Consider the following 22,932-nt stretch of genomic DNA (forward strand, 5'->3'; position numbering starts at 1 on the left):
CTTTTGTCCTCATATTTTTTTGATCATCCAAGAAATTTACATCCTTGTTTAAGCTATGTTTCCATCTACTTCTGAAAATAGTTTGAGGTAATGTATGGCAAAAAAATACATATAGAGTAAAGCAATTTAAAATATAGAATAGAGTAAAAAACCAAATAAAGGAATGTAAGTTGTGCCAGAGTTACCATTAGTGCCAAAAATTTTACTTTTAAGCTTCCTCATAACCAAATCAATAAGATAAACAGTAAGCTATTAAAAGAAAGAATAGCATCCATGGATATGTATTACCCATAGCATCTGATATCTACAGGGACACACACAGATACACACACACACACACACAGGACTCAGAAGTTTGAATATCATAAGAAAGAAACACAATTCTGAAAGCAGAATTAGAAATTTAGATTTGTATTATAGTTGACTAGGTAGACATTTATCATAATTCTCCTAGAAGCTTTCATGAACTAAAGTCAGCTGGAATATTTCACCCATGCAAAAGACCACCTACCGCATGTCATACAAATATTACTCTTTAAATCCTATGTGAATACACTTGTCAAGGTTGGGTGGTCTTATGGAAGATTTTTCACTTCATTGGCATTTGTATATCATGAAAATATTTTACTTGAGCTTCTTCGTGAGGGTCTTTATTTTCCCTTTGATATACAAGTTAAAAGAGAATTTTCGCTTTATGGTATATTACAGATAAATATTTCAATACAGATAAAATAAACTTTATACTTCACTGTCGTCACAATTTGTATCTTTAACCTTTATATATGTAGTTACTTTTTTCCAATTCTTCTTTCTGTGGATAGCCGCATTTCAGGTTATTTTTTCCTCTAACCTCTCTAAACTTAAGCCTGGAAAACAAGAAGTTATTCTAGTTATTTTTGGAGATGGTGCTATTCAACCCTTCATTTTATAGATAAGCAAATGGGCCAGAGAAATAAAATAGCGACCCTGCATCTCATTCATAGTTTGTAACTCAACACATGCGAAAATCCATTTTCCGAACAATCACAGAGGTGGTTTTCACTATTCTCTTCTGCACCTCTTGCCTTCTTTTCATGTGGAGTATTCCATAATGTTGTAGAAATTGCAGAGTTTAAGATCTGGCCCTCTTTGCAAAGTAGCAAGTTAACCTACAGCAGTCCCATGGCCTGTGACCACAGACGGCAGGCTCGAGGTTCCCAGGCCCAGGGTGGGTGACAGTGGCAGGAGTTCCATTCCCACAGGGCAGTGCCAGGAGGGCCATGTTATACCTGGGTCCCTGATAGTGTGTGCCAGGAGAGGTGACGGTGTGTGTGTGTGTGTGTGTGTGTGTGTGTGTGTGTGTGTGTGTGACTGATGCATGTTAGTAGTTAGATCATAAAAATAAACTTGTCCAGAATGCCTCTGTGACTCAATTTCACTCAGTATGAGACTTAAGAAAAGTTACTCTTCCAATAGTTCTGAAATCCTTTCCTTTTGTACCTCCTTGATTTCTTATTATTCCTGCAAACATAAATCATTTTCCTAATTTTTTAAACCTGGTCTCTCAATTTTCTAAATAATTTTATCATGTGTCCTTATCTCCCTATGTATTATCCTATAATTTTAAATATATTTTTGTCTGTTTTGAAGTATCTATCAATGTGATAATACTGTGTGTTTACTTTTATGATGATGTGCATGTGAAAACAGCAGAACTCAGCAATGTGAGGCTTTTCAAGTTCATGTGGACTCAGAGAGATCAGATAGTTTGCCTTCCATGGTGTACAGTATCCATTATATAATTAGGCAACCTTTTCTCTTCTGCTCTGATGAAGCCTTGGCTCACTTCCAGCTTTTCTTGTCCAAAACTGCAAGAAATCTTTCTTGGCATTTATAGCTAACAATGGTATTACGTTCTTAAGACATTAATATTTTTAGCTTTATGAGGTAGAGTTAAATTATTTCTAAAAGTGACCAGTTTACAGTTCTACCAACAATATGTGAAATTTATTTTTCTGCATTCTTTGCAACCTTTTGAACTGGCACTCATTTAATTCTGGGTAGAAGGATACATATAAAATTATACCTCATTGTAAAATTTTGTTTCTTCTTCCTACCAATGAGATTGAAAATGTTTGTATTGTTATTGGCTGCTCAGAAATCCTTTACTGTGAATTGCCTGCTCTTGACTTTTGCCCAGATTTTACTGAACTCTCTGGCTGTTTAAATTTTGGTTTTCATATTTAAGTCCTTGATCCATCTGTAATTTATTTTGTCTATGAGAGGTTTTTCACTAGGGCATCTGATAGTGTCCTGACACTATATATTTAATAGTCAAACTTTCCTGCAATGAAAAAGGCCAGCTAACTTGCAGGTCAGATTTTGTATCTGATGTGGTCTGTTTCTGGGTTCTCTCTTCCGTTCTCTGGCTTTATTTTGTCCTTCTGTGTACCAAGTTAATACTCCCTTAATTACAGTAGCCTTATAGAAGCTGGGTGATAGGGAAGTCACTTTGTTTTCCTCCTTTTGGAGCATTCTCAGTGTTTTACTTTTCGCTGTATTTTTTTTTTTTACAAACAAGTTCCTTGAAACCTCCTGTTGCAATTTCATTGAAATTGTGTGGCATCTATAGATCATTTTGAAAAGAACTGACATCCGTATAGTAAAGAAGCTTTGTCATTGAGAACTTTATGCATCTGCAGCTATCTAGGTATTGTTTGTTGTCTGTACAGTTTTAAACTATTCTTTATAGAAATATGAAGCACCATTATTTAATTTCTATGATCTCTATGTGGTTGTACATTTGCTAAATCATGTCCAACTCTTGCGACCCCATGCACGGTAGCATGCCAGCTTCCTTTCTCCTCCACTGTCTCCTAGATATTGCTCAAATTCATGTCCATTGAATTGGTGGTGCTATCTAACCATCTCATCCTCTGCTACCCCTTCTCCTTTTTCCTTCAATCTTCCCCAACATCAGGCACTTTTCTAATGAGTCGTATCTTTGTATCAGGTAGCCAGAATATTAGAGCTTAAGCTTCCGCAGCAGTCCTTCCAAAGAATATTCAGGATTGATTTCCTTTAAGATTGACTGGTTTGATCTCCTTGCAGTCCAAGGGACTCTCGAGAGTCTTCTCCAGCAACACAATTCAGAAGCATCAATTCATTGGCACTTAACCTTCTGTTGGAGAAGGCAATGGCACCCCACTCCAGTACTCTTGCCTGGAAAAATCCCATGGATGGAGGAGCCTGGTGGGCTGCAGTCCATGGGGTCACTAAGAGTCGGGCACGACTGAGTGACTTCACTTTCGCTTTTCACTTTCACGCATTGGAGAAGGAAATGGCAACCCACTCCAGTATTCTTGCCTGGAGAATCCCAGAGACAGAGGAGCCTGGTGGGCTGCCATCTATGGGGTCGCACAGAGTCGGACACGACTGAAGCGACTTAGCAGCAGCAGCAGCAGCAGCAACCTTCTGTATGGTCCAGCTCTCACATCCATACGTGACCACAGGAAAAACCATAGCCTTGACTAGACGGACATGACTACTGGAAAAGCCATAGATTTGACTAGATGGACCTTTGTTGGAAAAGTGATGTCTCTGATTTTTAATACACTGTCTAGGTTTGTCATAGCTTTCCTTCCAAAGAGCATCTTTTAATTTCATGGCTGTAGTCACTGTTCCCAGTGATTTTGGAGCTGAAAAATATAGAATCTGTCACTGCTTCCACTTGTTTCCCTTCTATTTGCCACAAAGTGATGGGATAGGATGCCACAATCTTCAGTTTTTGAATGTTGAGTTTTAAGCCAGATTTTTCACTCTGCTCTTCCATCCTCAACAAGAGGCTCTTTATTCCTCTTGACTTTTTACCTACCATTAGAAACGAAGATCATGGCATCGGGTCCCATCACTTCATGGGAAATAGATGGGGAAACAGTGGAAACAGTGTCAGACTTTATTTTTTGGGGGTCCAAAATCACTGCAGATGGTGACTGCAGCCATGAAATTAAAAGACGCTTGCTCCTTGGAAGGAGAGTTGTGTCCAACCTAGATAGCATATTGAAAAGCAGAGACATTACTTTGCCAACAAAGGTCCGTCTAGTCAAGGCTATGGTTTTTCCTGTGGTCATGTATGGATGTGAGAGTTGGACTGTGAAGAAGGCTGAGCGCCGAAGAATTGATGCTTTTGAACTGTGATGTTGGAGAAGACTCTTGAGAGTCCCTTGGACTGCAAGGAGATCCAACCAGTCCATTCTGAAGGAGATCAGCCCTGGGATTTCTTTGGAAGGAATGATACTAAAGCTGAAACTCCAGTCCTTTGGCCACCTCATGCGAAGAGTTGACTCATTGGAAAAGACTCTGATGCTGGGAGGGATTGGGGGCAGGAGGAGAAGGGGACGACAGAGGATGAGATGGCTGGATGGCATCTGACTCGATGGACATGAGTCTGAGTGAACTCCGGGAGTTGTTGATGGACAGGGAGGCCTGGCGTGCTGCAGTTCATGGGGTCACAGAGAGTCGGACACGACTGAGCAACTGAACTGAACTGAACTGAGAATGGTATTATCTGCATATCTGAGGTTGTTGATATTTCTGCCAGCAATCTTGATTGCGGCTATGCTTCATCCAGCCTGGCATTTATCATCGCATACTCTGCATAGAAGTTAAATGAACAGGGTGACAGTATACAGCCTTGTTGTGCTCCTTCCAAATTTAGAACCAGTCAGCTGTTTCATGTCCAGTTCTAACTGTTGCTTCCTGCATACAGGTTTCTCAGGAGACAGGTAACGTGGTCTGGTATTCCCATCTCATTAAGAATTTACAGTTTGTTGTGATCCAGACAGTCAAAGGCTTCAGAATGGTTAAGGAAGCAGAAGTAGATGTTTTTCTGGAATTCCCTTGTTTTTTCCATGATCCAACTGAATATTGGCAATTTGATCTCTGGTTCCTCTGCCTTTTCTAAATCTACCTTGTACATCTAGAAGTACTTTGGTTCACTTACTGCTGAAGCCTAGCTTGAATGACTTTGAGCATAACTTTGCTAGCATATGAAATGAGGACAATTGTACAGTAGTTTGAACATTATTTGGCTTTGCCCTTCTTTGGGATTGGAATGAAAACTGACTTTTCCAGTCCTGTGGCCACTGCTGAATTTTCCAAATTTGCTGATATATTGAATGCAGCACTTGCACAACATCATCTTACAGGATTTGCAATAGCTCAGCTGGAATTTCATCACCTTCAGTAGTTCTGTTCACAGCAATGCTACCTAAGGCTCACTTGACTTCACACTCTAGGATATCTGGCTCCAGGTGTGTGACCCCACCATTGCAATTATCTGGGTCATAAAGACAGTTTTTGTATAGTTCTGTGTATTCTTGCCACCTCTTCCTAATCTCTTCTGCTTCTTTTAGGTCCTTCCTGTTTCAGTCCTTTATTTTGCTCATCCTTCCATGAAATATTCCCTTAATATCACCAATTTTCTTGAAGTAATCTCCAGTCTTTCCCATTTTATTGTTTTCCTCTGTTTCTTTGTGTTGTTTGTTGAAGAAGGCCTTCTCATCTCTCTTTGCTCCTCTCTTGAACTCTGCATTCAGTAGGGTATATCTTACCCTTTCTCTTCGCTGCTATTTTTAAAGCCTCCTCAGACAATGTCTTTGCCATCTTGCATTTTTTTTCCTTTGAGATGGTTTTAAATACTGTGTTCTGTACAATGTTGTAAACCTCTGTCCATGGTTCTTCAAGCACTTTGTCTACCATAATTAATCCCCTGAATCTATTTGTCACCTCCTCTGTATAATCATATGGGATTTGATTTAGGTCATACTTGAATAGTCTAGTGGTTTTCCCTACTTTCTTCAATTTAAGTCTGAATCTTACAGTAAGAAGCTCATGATCTGAGCCACAGTCAGCTCCAGGTCTTGTTTTTGCTGACCGTGTAGAGCTTCTCCATCTTTGGCTGCAAAGAACATGATAAGTCTGATTTCTGTATTGACCATCTGGTGTGTACATGTGTAGAGTTGTCTCTTGCATTGTTGGAAAAAGGTGTTTGCTATAATCAGCATGTTCTCTTGACAAAACTCTGTTAGCCTTTGCCCTGCTTCATTTTGTACTTCAAGGCCAAACTTGCCTGTTACTCCAAGTATCTCTTGACTTCCTACTATGATTTATAGGACATCCAGTTCCCTGTGATTTAAAGGACATTTTTTTTTTTGGTGTTGGTTCTAGGTGTTGTAGGTCTTTTAGAATCAGTCAACTTTAGCTTCTTCAGCATCAGTGCTTGAGGCATAGACTTGGATTAGTGTGATGTTGAATGGTTTGCTTTGGAAATAAAACAAGATTATTCTGTCATTTTTTAATCCGCTCCCAAGTACTGCATTTTGGACTCTTTTGTTGACTATGAGGGCTACTCCATTTCTTCTAAAGGATTCTTGCCCACAATAGTAGGATATAATGGTCATTTGAATTAAATTTGCTGATTCCTGTCCATCTTAGTTCACTGATTCCCAAGATTCCGATGTTCAATCTTGCTATCTCCTGCTTGACCACATTCAGTTCCCTTGTGTCTCAGCTGGTAAAGAATCCACTTGTAATGTAGGAGACCTGGCTTCAATCCCTGGGTTGGGAAGATCTCCTGGAGAAGGGAAAGGCTCCCACTCCAATATTCTGGCCTAGAGAATTCCACGGACTGTATAGTCCACGGGATCGCAAAGAGTTGGACATGACTGAGTGACTTTCACTTCACTGGACATAGTATTCCAGGTTTCTATGCAATATGGTTCTTATGGTCTTTAGAGATGGCTGCTAAAATCCCTTTTTAAAAATTACATTTCTAATTGTGTATTGCTGATGTAAAGTAATGCAATCCATTTTTTAGTATCAATCTTACATCTTGCAAACTTCCTAAGATCTTTGTTTAATAATTATTCTGGAAATTAATTTAGATTTATCCAAAAAATGATATGGTTTTTGGAAAAGATTTCTTTCTTCCATTCAGTTCTTTCTGACTCTGTTTTCTATTTCTTATTATGTTATTGAACACACGCGGAGATGTCTCTGACTTCTTGGATTTATTTATTTATTTTTATATTTCTTTATTTTCGACCGTGCTGGTTCTTCATTGCTGGGTGTGGGCTTCCTCCGGTTGTGGTGCACGGCCTCTCATTGCAGTGGCTTCTCTTGTTTTGAAGCCTGGGCTCTATGGCGCGTGGGCTTCAGTAGTTTCAGTGAACAGGCTTAGTTGCTCTGTGGCATGTGGGATCTCCCAGACCAGGGAATCGAACCTGTGTCCCCTGCTGTGGCAGATGGACTCATTAACCACTGTACCACAAGAGGAGCCCTGGCTTCTTGATTTTATAGTTTGCTTCTTTAAAAATAAAATTTAAAAGTTGGAGTAACTTTAGACGAAACGGTTCTACAAAGATGATCCAGAGAGTCTCCATATCCCCAGGTTTCCTCTCAGTTACTCTTATGTCATCACAGCATAGTTGCATACCTAAGCAGCCAGCATTCGTACAATACCATTAACTGAACTGCACATTTACACTGATGGCAGCAGGCGTTTTCACTCTGGCACCTTTTTCTGGCTCAGGATCCTTTCCAGGATGATCGTTGTATTCATTCTTCAGACCTTACTTAGTCTCCTCCAACCTGTGAGTTTTTCCTTTTTTGTCTTTCATGACCTTGACAGTTTTGAAGAGTAGTGGTCAGGTATTTTGTAAAAGAGTCCTTGATTTAGGCTCTCCAGATGTTTCCCTATGAATATGCTGAGGCTATGGGTTTGGAGGAAAGGTTCCAAGGAAAGGTGATGCTCTTCTCCTGTTGTAGCGACGGGCGCAGCCTGCCGACTTCACTCATCACTGATGCTGTTAGTAGGGACCACTTAGGTCGGGCAGGCTTCTCCCCTGGTGAGAAAATACATTTCCCCTTTATATGCTAGTATTTGTTGGTATGTGACTAAGACCAGCCCATGTTCCAGCAGACAGTGACTGTTACACATCCTGGAGAGGGAAATATATACATAAATTATTTGGAATTCTTCAGTAAAGGAAAATTGTGCCTTTTCCTTCCCTGCCTTCTTTCCTTCCTTTTTCTCTTTATTTCTTCAATCATTTGTATCAGTATAGACTCACAGAGATTTATTTTATGCCATGTGTTATAATCCAGTGCTATTTTTATTTACCTTATTGTTGACATTGTTTCATCTTTGGCTGCTGAAAGTAGAACTTTTGTTGTTACACAACAAAATTGAGTATCATATTGATGAAATTTTCTTATATTATTTGAAGTATTTTGTTTATTGTTGTTGTTGTTTCTTACTTTTCTAAGAGGCATTTCCCCCTTGAGAAACGTTTTTTATTCTTTTAATTCAACTTTCAAAAATAAGTTCCAGACATAATGACATTTTATACTTCACCATGTATCACCTAAAAACTAGGGTATTTCCTGTGTGTTTTCAAAACCAGTGTCACATGCAAAAATGTAGCATTAATATAAAACTATTACCCAATGCATAGTTGATTTTCTATTGTTTCCTATGATCCCAAAATGTTATCACTTCTTTATATTCTTTTTCTCTTATCATGTTATGACTCAGCAATCAATCAGTGATTCTCGTTGGTTATCAGAAATCTTTTCATGCCTTTTCTTGGTTTTCATGACATTGATATTTGTGAACAATCCAGCCCAATTGTTCTGTGGAATGTCTCTCAATTTCACGTCTGTGTGTGCCTTCATAATTAAGTCCTGCTGAAAGATCCTGGCCAGAATGTTCTGTAGGCGACATTCTGTAGAGTGCTTCTGACTGTTCACACTGCTTGCTTATTGCATATCCACAACATGATTTTGCTTTCTCAATCCTGGGTTTCATACATCTTGCCAAGTTTGATAATGTGGTATTTTTATTTTTGTCTATTTGAGGATGTTTTATAACATCCATCATTTTCTTCTTTTAAACTATAGATCATATAGAAGTATATCGTTCATTTTTCATGTTAAATGCATGAGGCTTTTTAAATGTATTTTTTATTGTAGATTTCTAAATTAATTGTGTTTTGGATAAAGAATATGGCCCGTCTGTCCATGATTATTTGAAATTTAAGACTTGACTTCCCTGACATGAGGTTTTTTTAAGTTTCCAAATGTACTAGTCTTCCATTGTGGGTACAACACTGCATGTTATGTACATTACATCAATTTTGGCAGTTGTGCTGATCACAACATCTGTATCTTTCCTGATTTTGGTTTTTTTTTTTCTGATATACCAATTCCCAAAAGATATCTGTCAAATTCCCCTAATAGAGAATAAAAGCATTTATCAGTTTCATCCTGTAGAACAGTCCACTTTTGTTTTTATATGTTATTAAATTGGGTCAGTTGGCACAAGCAGGCTCAGGTACCTGACCTTGTTTAATTTCTTTTAATGTTTTGTTTTGACTTCGAAGTCTGCTGTGCCTAATACTGATGTAACTGTGTCAGGTAATTGTGGTGGTTATTTGCACGACACTCTTTCCATTCTTCTACTTGGAATTTCCCTGTGCCCTTGTGCACGTGTGCATGTGTGTGTGTGTGTGTCTTTTGTTTGTCTCTTGTGAGAAGAACATAAGGAACTTTAAAAAGAAAAATTCAGTTAAAAAGGCTTTGTATTGGGGATTAACATATATACACTACTATGTATAAGATAGATAACTAATGAGAACCTAAGGAGTTCTACTCAGTGCTCTGTGGTGACCTAAATGGGAAGGAAATCCAAAAAGAGGGGCTGCATATATATGTATAGCTGATTCACTTTACTATACAGCAGAAACTAAACTACAGTATTGTGAAGCTACTTTACTCCAATTTTACAAAAAGAATGTTAATACAGAATGACTTGTCTGATATAAAAATTGAATTATGAGCATATTTAAGAAAACCTTTTTATTATTATCGCTTAGGTACTTAATTTAGCACATTGGTTCTGATTATGCATACTTTAGATTCAGTGCTACTGGTTCTTCTGTGCATTCCATTTACCCTTATGTTGCTGTTTCTCCCTTTCCTTTCTTGCATTCATTTAGTTTGTCTTCGTATTCCATTTTTCTTTTCTACTGTCAATAATTTATACTGAAAGTGTGCACCAAGTTCCGCGGTTAAATGGCTACCTTAGAAATGCATATGGAACTCCATATGGAAGGTTAGTTCATGTTTACCTGACTTTCTCAAATAGAAAATTACCTGAGAACATTTGAACTGCCCGGGAACGCTGGCTGCCTGCTTCCCTGCTCTCAGTTCGCTAAGCTAGTAACACAGAACTGCACCTATTGCTCAGCATAGTGACAGGGATGATCATCTTGATAAGCTTCAGCAGGGTCTGGGAAGGAAACACAAAACTAGACTTTGTTGAGGATTTGAAGTTTGGTTCAGAATGGATTTATCAGCCTTAGATTGGATTAAGAGTCGGGTAAGAATCAGGACATAATAGTTCAAAATTGATGCAAACAAGGCAAGGATTTTTAGGCTTGAGTTCCATAGTGCTAGATAGTAACTGCTGGTGCTTTCAGTTGAAGGAGTTAGTGGTTCTTTGGGGGAAGTTCTTGTGATGAACTGGAGAAGGCAATGGCAACCCATTCCAGTACTCTTGCCTGGAAAATCCCATGGGTGTAGGAGCCTGGTAGGCTGCAGTCCATGGGGTAGCTAAGAGTCAGACACGACTGAGTGACTTCACTTTCACTTTTCACTTTCATGCATTGGAGAAGGAGATGGCAACCCACTCCAATATTCTTGCTGGAGAATCCCAAGGACGGGGGAGCCTGGTGGGCTGCAGTCTATGGGGTCGCACAGAGTCAGACACTACTGAAGTGACTTAAACAGCAGCAGCAGCTTGTAATGAACAGTAAAGTTATTTACCTTGGAAATAATGAAGACAATAAAATAGTGATGCCCTGTTACTGTAACCACTTAGCTGGGTGGTTTCATCCTTATTGTCCACTCCTGATTAGTATGTGTTTGTTCCTGAGAATATTAGTTTTGTAGTTTTTAATGTCACCAGTAAAACATTTGTTATTGTTATTTTGTATAATTAATAATTCCTTAGCTATTATATGTGCCTAAGTTTGGTGCCAATAATTGCTTCTTGAATTTCAGAATTTCGGTGGTAGGATTAGTTTACTTATTTAAGAATTGCCTTTTTAAAAGTCTCTTAAGTGAAGTTGGTAGTAAATACTCAAGTCTTATGTATTTGAGAAATTCCTCTATTTCACCTTCATTCTTGGAAGTTAGTCAGACAGGATATAGGATTTTTGGTTGTGTGCTTATGTTTTCTCAACAGTGTGAAGATGCCACCTGCTGTCTATGGCTGTTGAGAAGTTGTCCATCAGTTTAATTGTTGACATCTAGCTGTAGTCTCCCCTCAAGGGGTAGATTTTTCAGAGTGACAGGGAAAAATGGAGCAAGGGTCCAGCCTCACTTGAGTCCTGGACTACTTGTGACCTGTTAACCTCCCACCCCAGCCATCCGTTGCCATTGCCCACAGAGAGGCTCAGCAGATGCCTGCAGGGCCCAGAGTGTATTCACCTCCCCGAAATCTTGGTTCCTTTTCTTGTTTGTACTTCAGAGAATTTTTCTTTTCTTGATGGTTCAGGACTGCGTCAAAAACAATGATTTTCTTTTCATCATTTCTTCAACAATTTTTATTGTAACACACCAAGGGGAGTTTCTCTGCCTGACTTTGTCCACCATGGAGCTGGAAGTTGCACTGTTTCCAGCAAAACCAAGTCCCTCCTAACAAGACAGAGTATTCTCAGGTTCAACTACAAAGTTGAATTTTTTAAAATGGCGAGATGGACTCTTCTCCAAGACAGGACTGGAGAACTAAATTATAGATGTGTCCTGGATAAAATGCACCTGCAGAATTTAAACTGCCCAGTGTCAATATTCTCTCAAGGCTGGATCATAGGAGAAGCCAGAAAGGATGCCTCACTGTTTCAGAGGCATCTTTAAAACAGGGTAGCAGGATGAGGTGTGTGACTTTGACCCCCATGGCCTTTCTGGCTTCTCAAATCATCTTTTATTTAAAAAGAGAGAGACAGAGGGAGTTGTGTTTTTATGCTACTGAGGGTTGACTTTACTACTGAGAACAAAGCAAGTCAGAGGAAAGTTAGGTTTTGTTGATTTTCTGGCCTGAGAAGATGTTCAGGCAACATGGTGGAGGGTGTTGGTGTGTGTGTGTGTGTGCATGCACGTGTACACACTTGGTGTAAAAATTGCCAAAATAGGTCTTGTCTTTCAGTACTGTGTATACATATGTGGTTCTTATATGAGTGACACATGGTGTCCTTAAGAAGGAACCGTTTTAGTGGAAAAGTCTTAAAATTTTCTTTGTTTGTTAATCTGATGTAAACAATTTATACAGATTGGTGGTATATTATATTTTACAAAGAGAAAGACCATAAGGGACACAGTGTGGAAGAGAATGGGGTGCCCAACAGTGCCTCTGTTTAACTGAATCATTTTGCTGTATAGCAGAAATTAACACAAAATTGTCAGTCAACTACATTTCAGTTTAAAAAAACAGTGGCTCTTTTCCACCAAAACAGCTGAATTTCTTTTGGAAGAAATGCTATCATCCAGTGTGTAAAACTGTGAATGATAAAAATGCTAAATCTACTAAATGAACACATTTTTTAATATTTAGAATTTAAGATGATCAAAATGGTTAGTTTCCTTTAAAATGGAAAAGAAATATTTTGGACATTTTCCCTCACTTCCTGCTGTTCATAATAGCATTGATGTGGCACTGTGATTTGCTCATGTATTTACTGTCAATCCAGTAGGCACTTGCTGAGCCCTGTGGAAGGTGTGTGGGGGTGGTGTGGGGCAGAGGTGGAGAGGAGGTAACTTGTGTCCTCAAGTAGCTCATAATCTGTTTAGACACAGACAAGTAAATAGACAATTAAAATGAAATGCTGCCAGTCTCAGAAGATGGTAAATAGAGAGCACAGTTATGACTATAACTGATTGTATTTAGATTGCTTTGTTGACTCCCTTCTAATTCAGACTGTAGCTGTGTATTTTACTAGCCACAGTCTATAAATAATTATTATTAATTTATTATGGAGAAATTGGGTGCACAGATTAAACCTCCCCTGCAGACCTCGAAAACTCATTTTTTTCAGAACTAATTTTTTAATATATCCCCATATTAGATGTAACTTTCAAACATATGATATATTTCTTACGTTAATTTTACAATGACAATGCAAGCTCTAGGTGACAAAATTTTAAGGAAAAAAAGGTATTTTGTGAAAAGAAATAAAGTTATCTCTTGGTTTCATTGCCATACAACTGAAATAAAGGAAGAAAATACATTTAGCCATTCATGACCTTGGAAACCCATCAATGTGTGTCCTAAGAATTTAGTTTTCAAGCAGAAGTTTTCATGAGCCCCTTAAAATGGTGAAAGAAAGGAAAAAGCATTAGTCACTATTTGGCGTAAATGGCCTGTGATTTTAGCCCTGAGACATCCAGAGGCACCCCATGAAGCCAGTTGCATATATACCTAATTCCCAGCCTGAGTCTGCAATACTGGGGCTCAGAATGACTAGCTGAGAATGGACCTCCAATTCGGCATTCCAGTCCTATTCAGGATTGCAAGAAACACTTAGGTGAGAGAAAAAGATCTGTGCCTTTTTAAGGGGCCCTGTGGGAGTCTTGGTGTGAGATCAGGTTCAGTTCAGTCGCTCAGTTGTGTCCGACTCCCTGCGACCCCATGAACCACAGCACACCAGGCCTCCCCAAACTCATGTCCATTGAGTCAGTGATGCCATCCAACCATCTCATCCTCTGCCGTCCCCTTCTCCTCCTGCCCTCAATCTTTCCCAGCATCAGGGTCTTTTCAAATGAGTCAGCTCTTCACATCAGGTGGCCACAGTATCAGAGTTTCAGCTTCAACCTCAATCCTTCCAATGAACACCCAGGACTTTTGTCCAATATTATAGGTGATGGCAGGCTTTCCAGGTGGTACTAGTGGTAAAGAACCCACCTGCCGATGCAGGAGACATAAGAGACGCAAGTTCAATCCCTGGATCAGGAAGATCCCCTAGAGGAGGGCATGGCAACCCACTCCAGTATTCTTGCCTGGAGAATACCCAGGGACAGAGGAGCCTCGTGGGCTACAGTCCGTGGGGTTGCAAAGAGTCAGACACGGCTGAAGCAACTTAGCACGTAGCACACACATAGGTGATGGTATGGGGAGTGCCTACCTTAACCTTTGGCAAGGGGTAAGGGACCCAAGTTTGCTTGGAGCATTTATTATCTGCCCCCGAGACTTTCCTGAAGGTCTGTCTGTGCCAGTCATGTGCAGCCTGGTTGACTACACTGGTCACTGCTGTTTGGGGCAAATGGGGCGGGTTCACTGGAGGAGACCACGAGGGCAAATGTAGGGTCTCCTCCACCACCTGTCATGATTAGAAAGTAATCAGTTACCATCCAGAAGGATTGGAATACAGCATGTGTCCAGCCTTAAGAATAGCTAAAACATCACTGCTGCTGCTGCTGCTAAGTCACTTCAGTCGTGTCCGACTCTATGCGACCCCATAGACTGGACTAAAAACATCACTAGCTGACCAGAACTTAGTGGGTACTCAGTAAGAGCTGGTTAAAATTAGAAGAATTTTGAAGAGGAGTAGTCCTCCAAACAGATTCAGACTGGTAAAAATGGGGAATAATGTGCCCATGATGAGTTGGCCTGGACCATGGGATACCCTGGAGATGAGGCAGGGATTTGACTGTCCTGGTGGCAGGGTCCACCTGTGAACCCCCAGCCAATGAATTTGGACTCCCTTCTCTTGCTCTCAGAAGTTGAGGGTTTTGTTGCAGAACAGAGTGTGGACCGGTTTATAGATGAGGAAGTGAATATGGCCAAAGCCATGCAAAATAGGTTGGAAGAGACTTTAATAAAGGCGCTTAAAACAGTTTTGAAGAAATTGTGTTATTTTCAAACACAAAATTCTCTTGTTGAGATTTCCTCAGACCTACTCTTGGCTCATTATTTTCTACGTGGTCTCATCACAGAAAGCACATTTCTCTCTTCCCACCCCTCCTTTCTTGTGAAAGCTCCATGTGAGTGGAGGGGTGGGGAGATGGGGAGTGTGCCCACGCATGTGAGCGCAAAGAAAGACAAATATCATATGATATTGCTTATATGCAATTTAAAAAAAAAGTGCTACAAGTGCACTTATTTATAAAATGGAAATAGAGCCACAGATATAGAAAACAAACCTATGGTTACTAAAGGGTAAAGTGGGGGAGGGATGAACTGGGAGACTGGGATTGACATATACACACTGCTATATATAAAACAACCAATAAAAACCTTCTGTATAGCACAGGAAACTCTACTCAATACTCTATAATGACCTACATGGGAAAAGAATCAGAAAAAGAGTGGATATATGTATACGCATAATTGATTCACTTTGTGGGACACCTGAAACTAACACAACACTGTAAATCAACTATACTCCAATAAAAAGTTTTTAAAAAGGAACTCTACACTGGGATCAATGCTTTGTATTTTGAAGCTACATTCCCTTTTGCCCCAGGGACACAAGTCTGGGGAGGAACCAAACAACCAATTTCAAAATTGCTGACAATAGACAGTGAAAGTGTTAGTCGCTCAGTGGTGTCTGATTCTGTGCAACCCCATGGACTGTAGGCTGCCAGGCTCCTCTATCCATGGAATTCTCCAGGCCAGAATACTGGAGTGGGTAGCCATTCCCTTCTCCAGGGGATCTTCCCAACCCAGAGACTCAAACCCAAGTCTCCTGCATTGCAGGCAGACTCTACTGTCCGAGCCACCAGAGAAGCCTGAAAATAAAAAAATTTATATTAAAGACAAACCATGGAATCATCTAGGATGTTGAATGGCCTCTCTGTTTTAGAAAAGAGATGGACTTCCTCACTTTTCATTGGGATAAGTCAGTTTTTCAGGGGCAAGGATACACACCAGTGTTTCGTAAAGTCTGGGAATAATACTATAGTTCTGCTACAGGAGTGCCAGGACAGAATAAATTTCCCTAATAGGTAATGACATCAGTTGAAAGATAGTGGGATTCATACCAGAAGAGTAACTTTTAAGATTATTTAATTTCAAGTAACCACAAGTAATTAGCTGGTAACCAACTGAAAAAGAAATGTTTGGATCTGTTCTTGAATATTTCAGGGATGAGCTTCATCCAGGTTTCGAATGATGCCACCAACTCTGTCTCTTTCTCTGACTCCATGGACTTGCTTCAGTCTCAGTCCGTTTTCATAAAATCTCAGAGCAAATCAGGAAAGCGCCAAGATATTAGCACTTCCAATCTTTGAATGAGACCGGAACTTTTCCTGCAAAAGTTTTTGGAATATTTTTCTTTCAATTTTATTGAAGTATAGTTGATTTACAATGTTGTGTTAATTTCTGCTGTACAGCAAAATGATTCAGTTATATGTAGGTATACATTCTTTCTCATGTTCCTTTCTGTTAGACTTTATCACAGGATACTGAATATATTGATAGTTCTCTGTCCTATACAGTAGGATCTTGTTGTTTATCCATTCTGTATATAATAGTTTGCATCTGCTAATCCCCAAACTCCATTCCATCTCTCCCCCACACTACTCCCCCTTGGGAATCACACTCCTCTTTGGAAAAGTTTTGATTGGGCTGGTTTGAACCAAGAGTCTGTCCCTGGACCAGTTGCTCTAGGGAGAACTAAGAGCAGGTATTGTGCTTCCCAGTTGGCTCAAACGGTAAAAAAATCCACCTGGAATGTAGGAGAACCAGGTTTGATCCCTGGACAGGGAAGATTCCCTGGAGAAGGGAATGCCTACCCACTCCAGTATTCTTGCCTGGCAAATTCCACAGACAAAGAAGCTTGGTGGGCTACAGTCCATGGGGTCAAGAGTCGGACACGACTGAGTGACTAACACTTTCACTTCACTTCAGGAGAAAGTGTTACTATGCTTGGCAAGATTTTGGTTACTTGCCCATCCTAAAATTAAGTGGTGGTTTGTATTGCTGGAGAAATGATTCCTGAAAGCAAAACTTTCTTTTTTCACCAGAAAGTGCTGATGGTGCAAAAATAACCATCTCCTCGCTTGGTATTAAACCCAAAAGGAGTTAAGTGCAGCTTTCAAATGTACACTTATAGTTTTCCTCACCTGCACTTCTGGCCACAGAATGAAGCTTTCTTTAGAGTGGAGACTTTGCCTGTGCCCTTTCAAGCCACTCTTCTGAGTATAGTGAGCTCAGTGGCATAATTTATAGTTTCATCATCCTTTGACCTCTGTAGCAATTACTTTTGTAACTTAGAAAAAAGTCATCATTTCCAAGAGGGCTTAAAATGAAGGGTGGGGATGTGACCAAGTCTGAGATCAAGGGACTCTGCCCTTGGCTAATGAGATGTTTTGATTTTATGTTTTGAAATATTCAAAATCAACATTCCAGCAGAGGAAGAATGGATCCCGTAACTCCCAGAACCATGTCAGCTCATCCGGTGCCTCTGTCTCCAGCCCACTATATCTGTTCCCTGTCTTACCTCATCACCCGACTCCCAGCACCTCCCTGTCTTGCCTACGTTCCTTCTTCCACCTTCCCTGTTGATTGCCCAGCTCTGACTTTCCTGCGTTTATTCTGAAAGATTCTGAGAGTCTGTACTCCATGAGAATTTGGGGGATATCTGAGCACCCTGCTCTGGGCCTAGTCTTTATTTTCAGCTCCTGTTGTGTCTACAGGGCGATGCTGAAGCGTCCTGCTTGTCCAACTAGCAGAATGACTTACACATGGATAACTTCTGTGACCAAAGAAATACCCATATGACTAGCTAGCTATCTAGTAATCTATCTGTATCATTTCACCCCGAAAGAAAAACCAAGCAAGAGCAATACAGCACCAATCATTAATAATAAAAGATTTCTATGTGGACAAGTCTTAGATACTCTGCGCTGGTCTTTCTTTTCTTAGCATATTCAATGTTTTATTGGGCTTTTTCGGTAGTTGTATCTTCAGTATTAAATTCTTGTTATTATTTTGCTTTAGGAGCTTTCAAATGGCATCCTTTCCTCAGTTCCTGTAGCTATGACTCTTGGGGAGCTAGACTGTGCTCAGTTCCATTTAGTGGACAGCCTGAGTTCTAAAGAAGTCAACCTTTAATTTTTTTTTTAATGTTTTTACTGTGGTAAAAGTCACATAATATGTAAAAAATGCTATTATCTGCTATATTGACCATATTTAACTGTACAGTTCATTGGCACTAATTCCATGTTGTGCAAATCTCACCATCATCCATCTCCGGAGCTTTTCTCCTTCCTAACCTGAACTCTGTCCCCATTAAATACTGTCACCATTTGCCCTCTCCACCCCCACCCCCAGTCCCTAACCTCTACCAAAGTAGTTTCAGATTCTGTGCATTTGACGATTCTATGTACCTCGTATAGGTGGAATCAAATTTTATTTGTCTGCACCTGATGTGAATTGGAATGCATTTTTAAGGTTAACTTAATATATGTCCTACAAATAGATTGCACCTTCTTTTTTTCCCCTGGTGCTATACAGTATGCTCTCATTAGTTATCTACTTTATACAGAGTATCAATAGTGTAGGGCTTTCCTGAAGCCTCAATGGTAAAGAATCTATCTGCAGTGTAGGAGACCCAGGTTCAATCCCTGGGTTAGGAGGAAACCTGGAAAAGGAAATAGCAACCCATTCCAGTATTCTTGCCTGAAAGATGCTATGGACAGAGGAGCGTGGCAGTTTACAGTCTATGGGGTATCAAGAGTCAGACATGACTTAGCAACTAAATCACCACCGCCACATCAATAGTGTATGTATGTCAGTACCAACCTCACAATTCCTCACATCCTTCCCTTTCCCTCTTGGTGTCCATACATTTGTTCTCTGTGTCTCTGTCTCTATTTCTGCTCTGCAAATAAGTTCATTTGTACCATTTTTCTGGAACTTCCCAGGTGACACCAATGGTAAAGAACTCGCCTGCCAATGCAGGAGATGTAAGAGACATGAATTTGATCCTTGGGTTGGGAAGATCCCCATGAGAAGGTCATGACAACCCACTCCAGTGTTCTTGTCTAGAGAATTCTTTGGACAGAGAACCCTGACGGACTACAGTCCATAGGTTAACAAAGAGTTGGACACGACTGAAGTGACTTAGCAGGCAGATACCATTTTTCTAGATTCCACACATATGCATTAATATACAATATTTTCTGACTTACTTCACTCTGTGTAACAGTCTCCAGGTCCATCCACATCTCTACAAATGGCACAATTTCATTTCTTTTTTATGTCTAAGTAATATTCCAGTGTATATATGTACCACATCTTAAAGAAGTCAGTCTTTACTGTTGAACTCTGTGGGAGAAGGCAAGAGTGGAATGATTTGAGAGAATAGCATTGAAACATGTATATTATCATATGTGAAATAGATCGCCAGTCCAGGTTCGATGCATGAGGCAGGGTGCTCAGAGCTGGTACACTGGGATGACCCTGAGGGATGGGATGGGGAGGGAGGTAGGAGGGAGGATCAGAATGGGGAACACATGTACATCCATGGCTGATTCATGTGAATGTATGGCAAAAACTACCACAATATTGTAAAGTAATTAGCCTCCAATTAAGTTTTTTTTTTTTTTAATTTAAAAAAAGAAGTCAGTCTTTAAATAGGCCACCTCCTCTGCTTTTGTAGGACAGAGACGCTGACTGAGGATTTATTTCTAATTGATGGATGGAATTGTTTCTAAGTATTATTTGATTTCTCCTCTAAGGTTTCTGCCTGAATGAATCAAGACACATAACTTTCACATAATGATTATTGTTTTGCTATGCAATTAACAGAGAAGGGTTAAATTAAGATATCACAAAACCCTCTCAAATTAAGCTTAAAAGATTTCATTGCACCTGATTCACATATGGGACTTCTCAGGTAGCACTAGTGGTAAAGAACCCACCTGCCAGTGCAGGAGATATAAGGGATCTGGATTCAGTCCCTGGGTGGGGAAGATCCCCTGGAGGAAGGCATGGCAACCCACTCCAGTATTCTTGCCAAAGAATCCCATGGACAGAGGAGCCTGTCAGGCTAGAGTCCACAGGGTCACAAAGAGTTAGACGTGACTGAAGTGAATTAGCATGCTGCTGCTACTGCTGCTGCTAAGTCGCTTCAGTCGTATCCGACTCTGTGTGACCCCATAGATGGAAGCCCACCAGGCTCCCCTGTCCCTGGGATTCTCCAGGCAAGAACACTGCAGTAGGTTGCCATTTCCTTCTCCAATGCGTGAAAGTGAAAAGTGAAAGTGAAGTCGCTCAGTCGTGTCCGACTCTTAGCAACCCCATGGACTACAGCCCACCAGGCTCCTCCATCCATGGGATTCTCCAGGCAAGAGTACTGGAGTGGGGTGCCATTGCCTTCTCCATAGGGTCACAAAGAGTTAGACGTGACTGAAGTGAATTAGCATACACTCATGCAATTCACCTATGAAGGTAGAAAAGGGAAATTAAGAACTGCTTCTCAGCCTCCTTCACTGTGTTGGTCAGGCTGACACCTCTGCTTTCAGCAGAAGGAATGATGTGACCATTTATCTCCTGGTCCATGAATATGACATGAGTGATATGTGTATGTGAATATTCAGTTCAGTTCAGTTCAGTCTCTCAGTCTTGTCCGACTCTTTGTGACCCCATGAATCGCAGCACGCCAGGCCTCCCTGTCTATCACCAACTCCCAGAGTTCACCCAAACTCATGTCCATTGAGTCGGTGATGCCATCCAGCCATCTCATCCCCTGTCATCCCCTTCTCCTCCTGCCCCCAATCCCTCCCAGCATCAGAGTCTTTTCCAGTGAGTCAACTCTTCTCATGAGGTGGCCAAAGTACTGGAGTTTCAGCTTCAACATCAGTCCTTCCAATGAACACCCAGGACTGATCTCCTTTAGAATGGACTGGTTGGATCTCCTTGCAGTCCAATGGACTCTCAAGAGTCTTCTCCAGTGCCACAGTTCAAAAGCATCAATTCTTTGACGCTCAGCTTTCTTCACAGTCCAACTCTCACATCCATACATGACCACTGGAAAAACCATAGCCTTGACTAGATGGACCTTTGTTGGCAAAGTAATATCTCTGCTTTTTATTTTATTTTATTTTATTTTTAATTTTATTTTATTTTTAAACTTTACATAATTGTATTAGTTTTGCCAAATATCAAAATGAATCCGCCACAGGTATACATGTGTTCCCCATCCTGAACCCTCCTCCCTCCTCCCTCCCCATTCCATCCCTCTGGGTCGTCCCAGTGCACCAGCCCCAAGCATCCAGTATCGTGCATCGAACCTGGACTGGCAACTCGTTTCATACATGATATTTTACATGTTTCAATGCCATTCTCCCAAATCTTCCCACCCTCTCCCTCTCTCTCAGAGTCCATAAGACTGTTCTATACATCAGTGTCTCTTTTTGCTGTCTCATACACAGGGTTATTGTTACCATCTTTCTAAATTCCATATATATGCATGAGTATACTGTATTGGTGTTTTTCTTTCTGGCTTACTTCACTCTGTATAATAGGCTCCAGTTTCATCCACCTCATTAGAACTGATTCAAATGTATTCTTTTTAATGGCTGAATAATACTCCATTGTGTATATGTACCACAGCTTTCTTATCCATTCATCTGCTGATGGACATCTAGGTTGCTTCCATGTCCTGGCTATTATAAACAGTGCTGTGATGAACATTGGGGTACACGTGTCTCTTTCCCTTCTGGTTTCCTCAGTGTGTATGCCCAGCAGTGGGATTGCTGGATCATAAGGCGGTTCTATTTCCAGTTTTTTAAGGAATCTCCACACTGTTCTCCATAGTGGCTGTACTAGTTTGCATTCCCACCAACAGTGTAAGAGGGTTCCCTTTTCTCCACACCCTCTCCAGCATTTATTACTTGTAGACTTTTGGATCGCAGCCATTCTGACTGGTGTGAAATGGTACCTCATAGTGCTTTTTAATATGCTGTCTAGGTTGGTCATAACTTTCCTTCCAAGGAGTAAGTGTCTTTTAATTTAATGGCTGCAATCACCATCTGCAGTGAATATTATAGTGGTACTAATAGTACATGTATATAAGTATAATATGAATAGTGTCTGTATTTGAATATTATGATATGAATGGTACATTTATATGAATTTCTAGTTATATGAATAGTGTCTGTATATGAATATTACAGTTATATACAGTATATGTATATGAATATTATAATGATGTGAATTATATGTGTGTACGAATATGATAATGATATGCATAGAGTGTGCATGTGAATATTATAGTGATATGTGTAGTATATGTGTATGAATATTGTGATGATATGCATAGTGTGTATATAAATATTATGATGATATGCATAATGTGTGTATGAATATCATAATGATATGACTAGTACACAGGTATGGATATTATGATGATGTGAATAGCAGGTATACATGAATATTGTAGTAATATGAATGGTGTATGTATATGAATATTATAATAATATGAATAGTATATATATATGAATATTATAATGATGTGATTGTTCATGGGTATAAATATATAAGGATGTTAATAGGATGTGTGTATGAATATGATAATATGCATACTGTGCATATATGAATATATAATGATATGTATACCATGTGTATATTAATATTATGATGGGACTACTATTCGGATATGAATACTTATCACCATGCAGATGAGGCAGACTTGCTGTGTGCCCCAGCAGACTGATTCTGTGCAGACAGAAGCAACTCTGAGCACTCACTGAAACAGAGAAAGAATAAGGGAAAGGGATTTTCTGTTGGTATGTAGAGTCTCTCATAGAAATCAGAGAGAATGTTCTTTTATTGAATTAGAATAATTAAAGAAAAATTCTATAGAAAGGACCTCACTTTCACATTTCATT

The 22,932-nt window shown here is 39.9% G+C and overlaps 1 protein-coding gene across 2 annotated transcripts in view; it reads left to right on the forward strand.

The window, feature by feature from the left end:
- The window catches only part of PDGFC (platelet derived growth factor C), a 260,208-nt gene that overhangs the window by 149,348 nt on the left and 87,928 nt on the right, over positions 1–22,932 (forward strand). The window lies entirely within an intron of this gene.

Source organism: Bubalus kerabau, chromosome 16, assembly GCF_029407905.1.
Source record: "Bubalus kerabau isolate K-KA32 ecotype Philippines breed swamp buffalo chromosome 16, PCC_UOA_SB_1v2, whole genome shotgun sequence".
Taxonomy (NCBI): domain Eukaryota; kingdom Metazoa; phylum Chordata; class Mammalia; order Artiodactyla; family Bovidae; genus Bubalus; species Bubalus kerabau.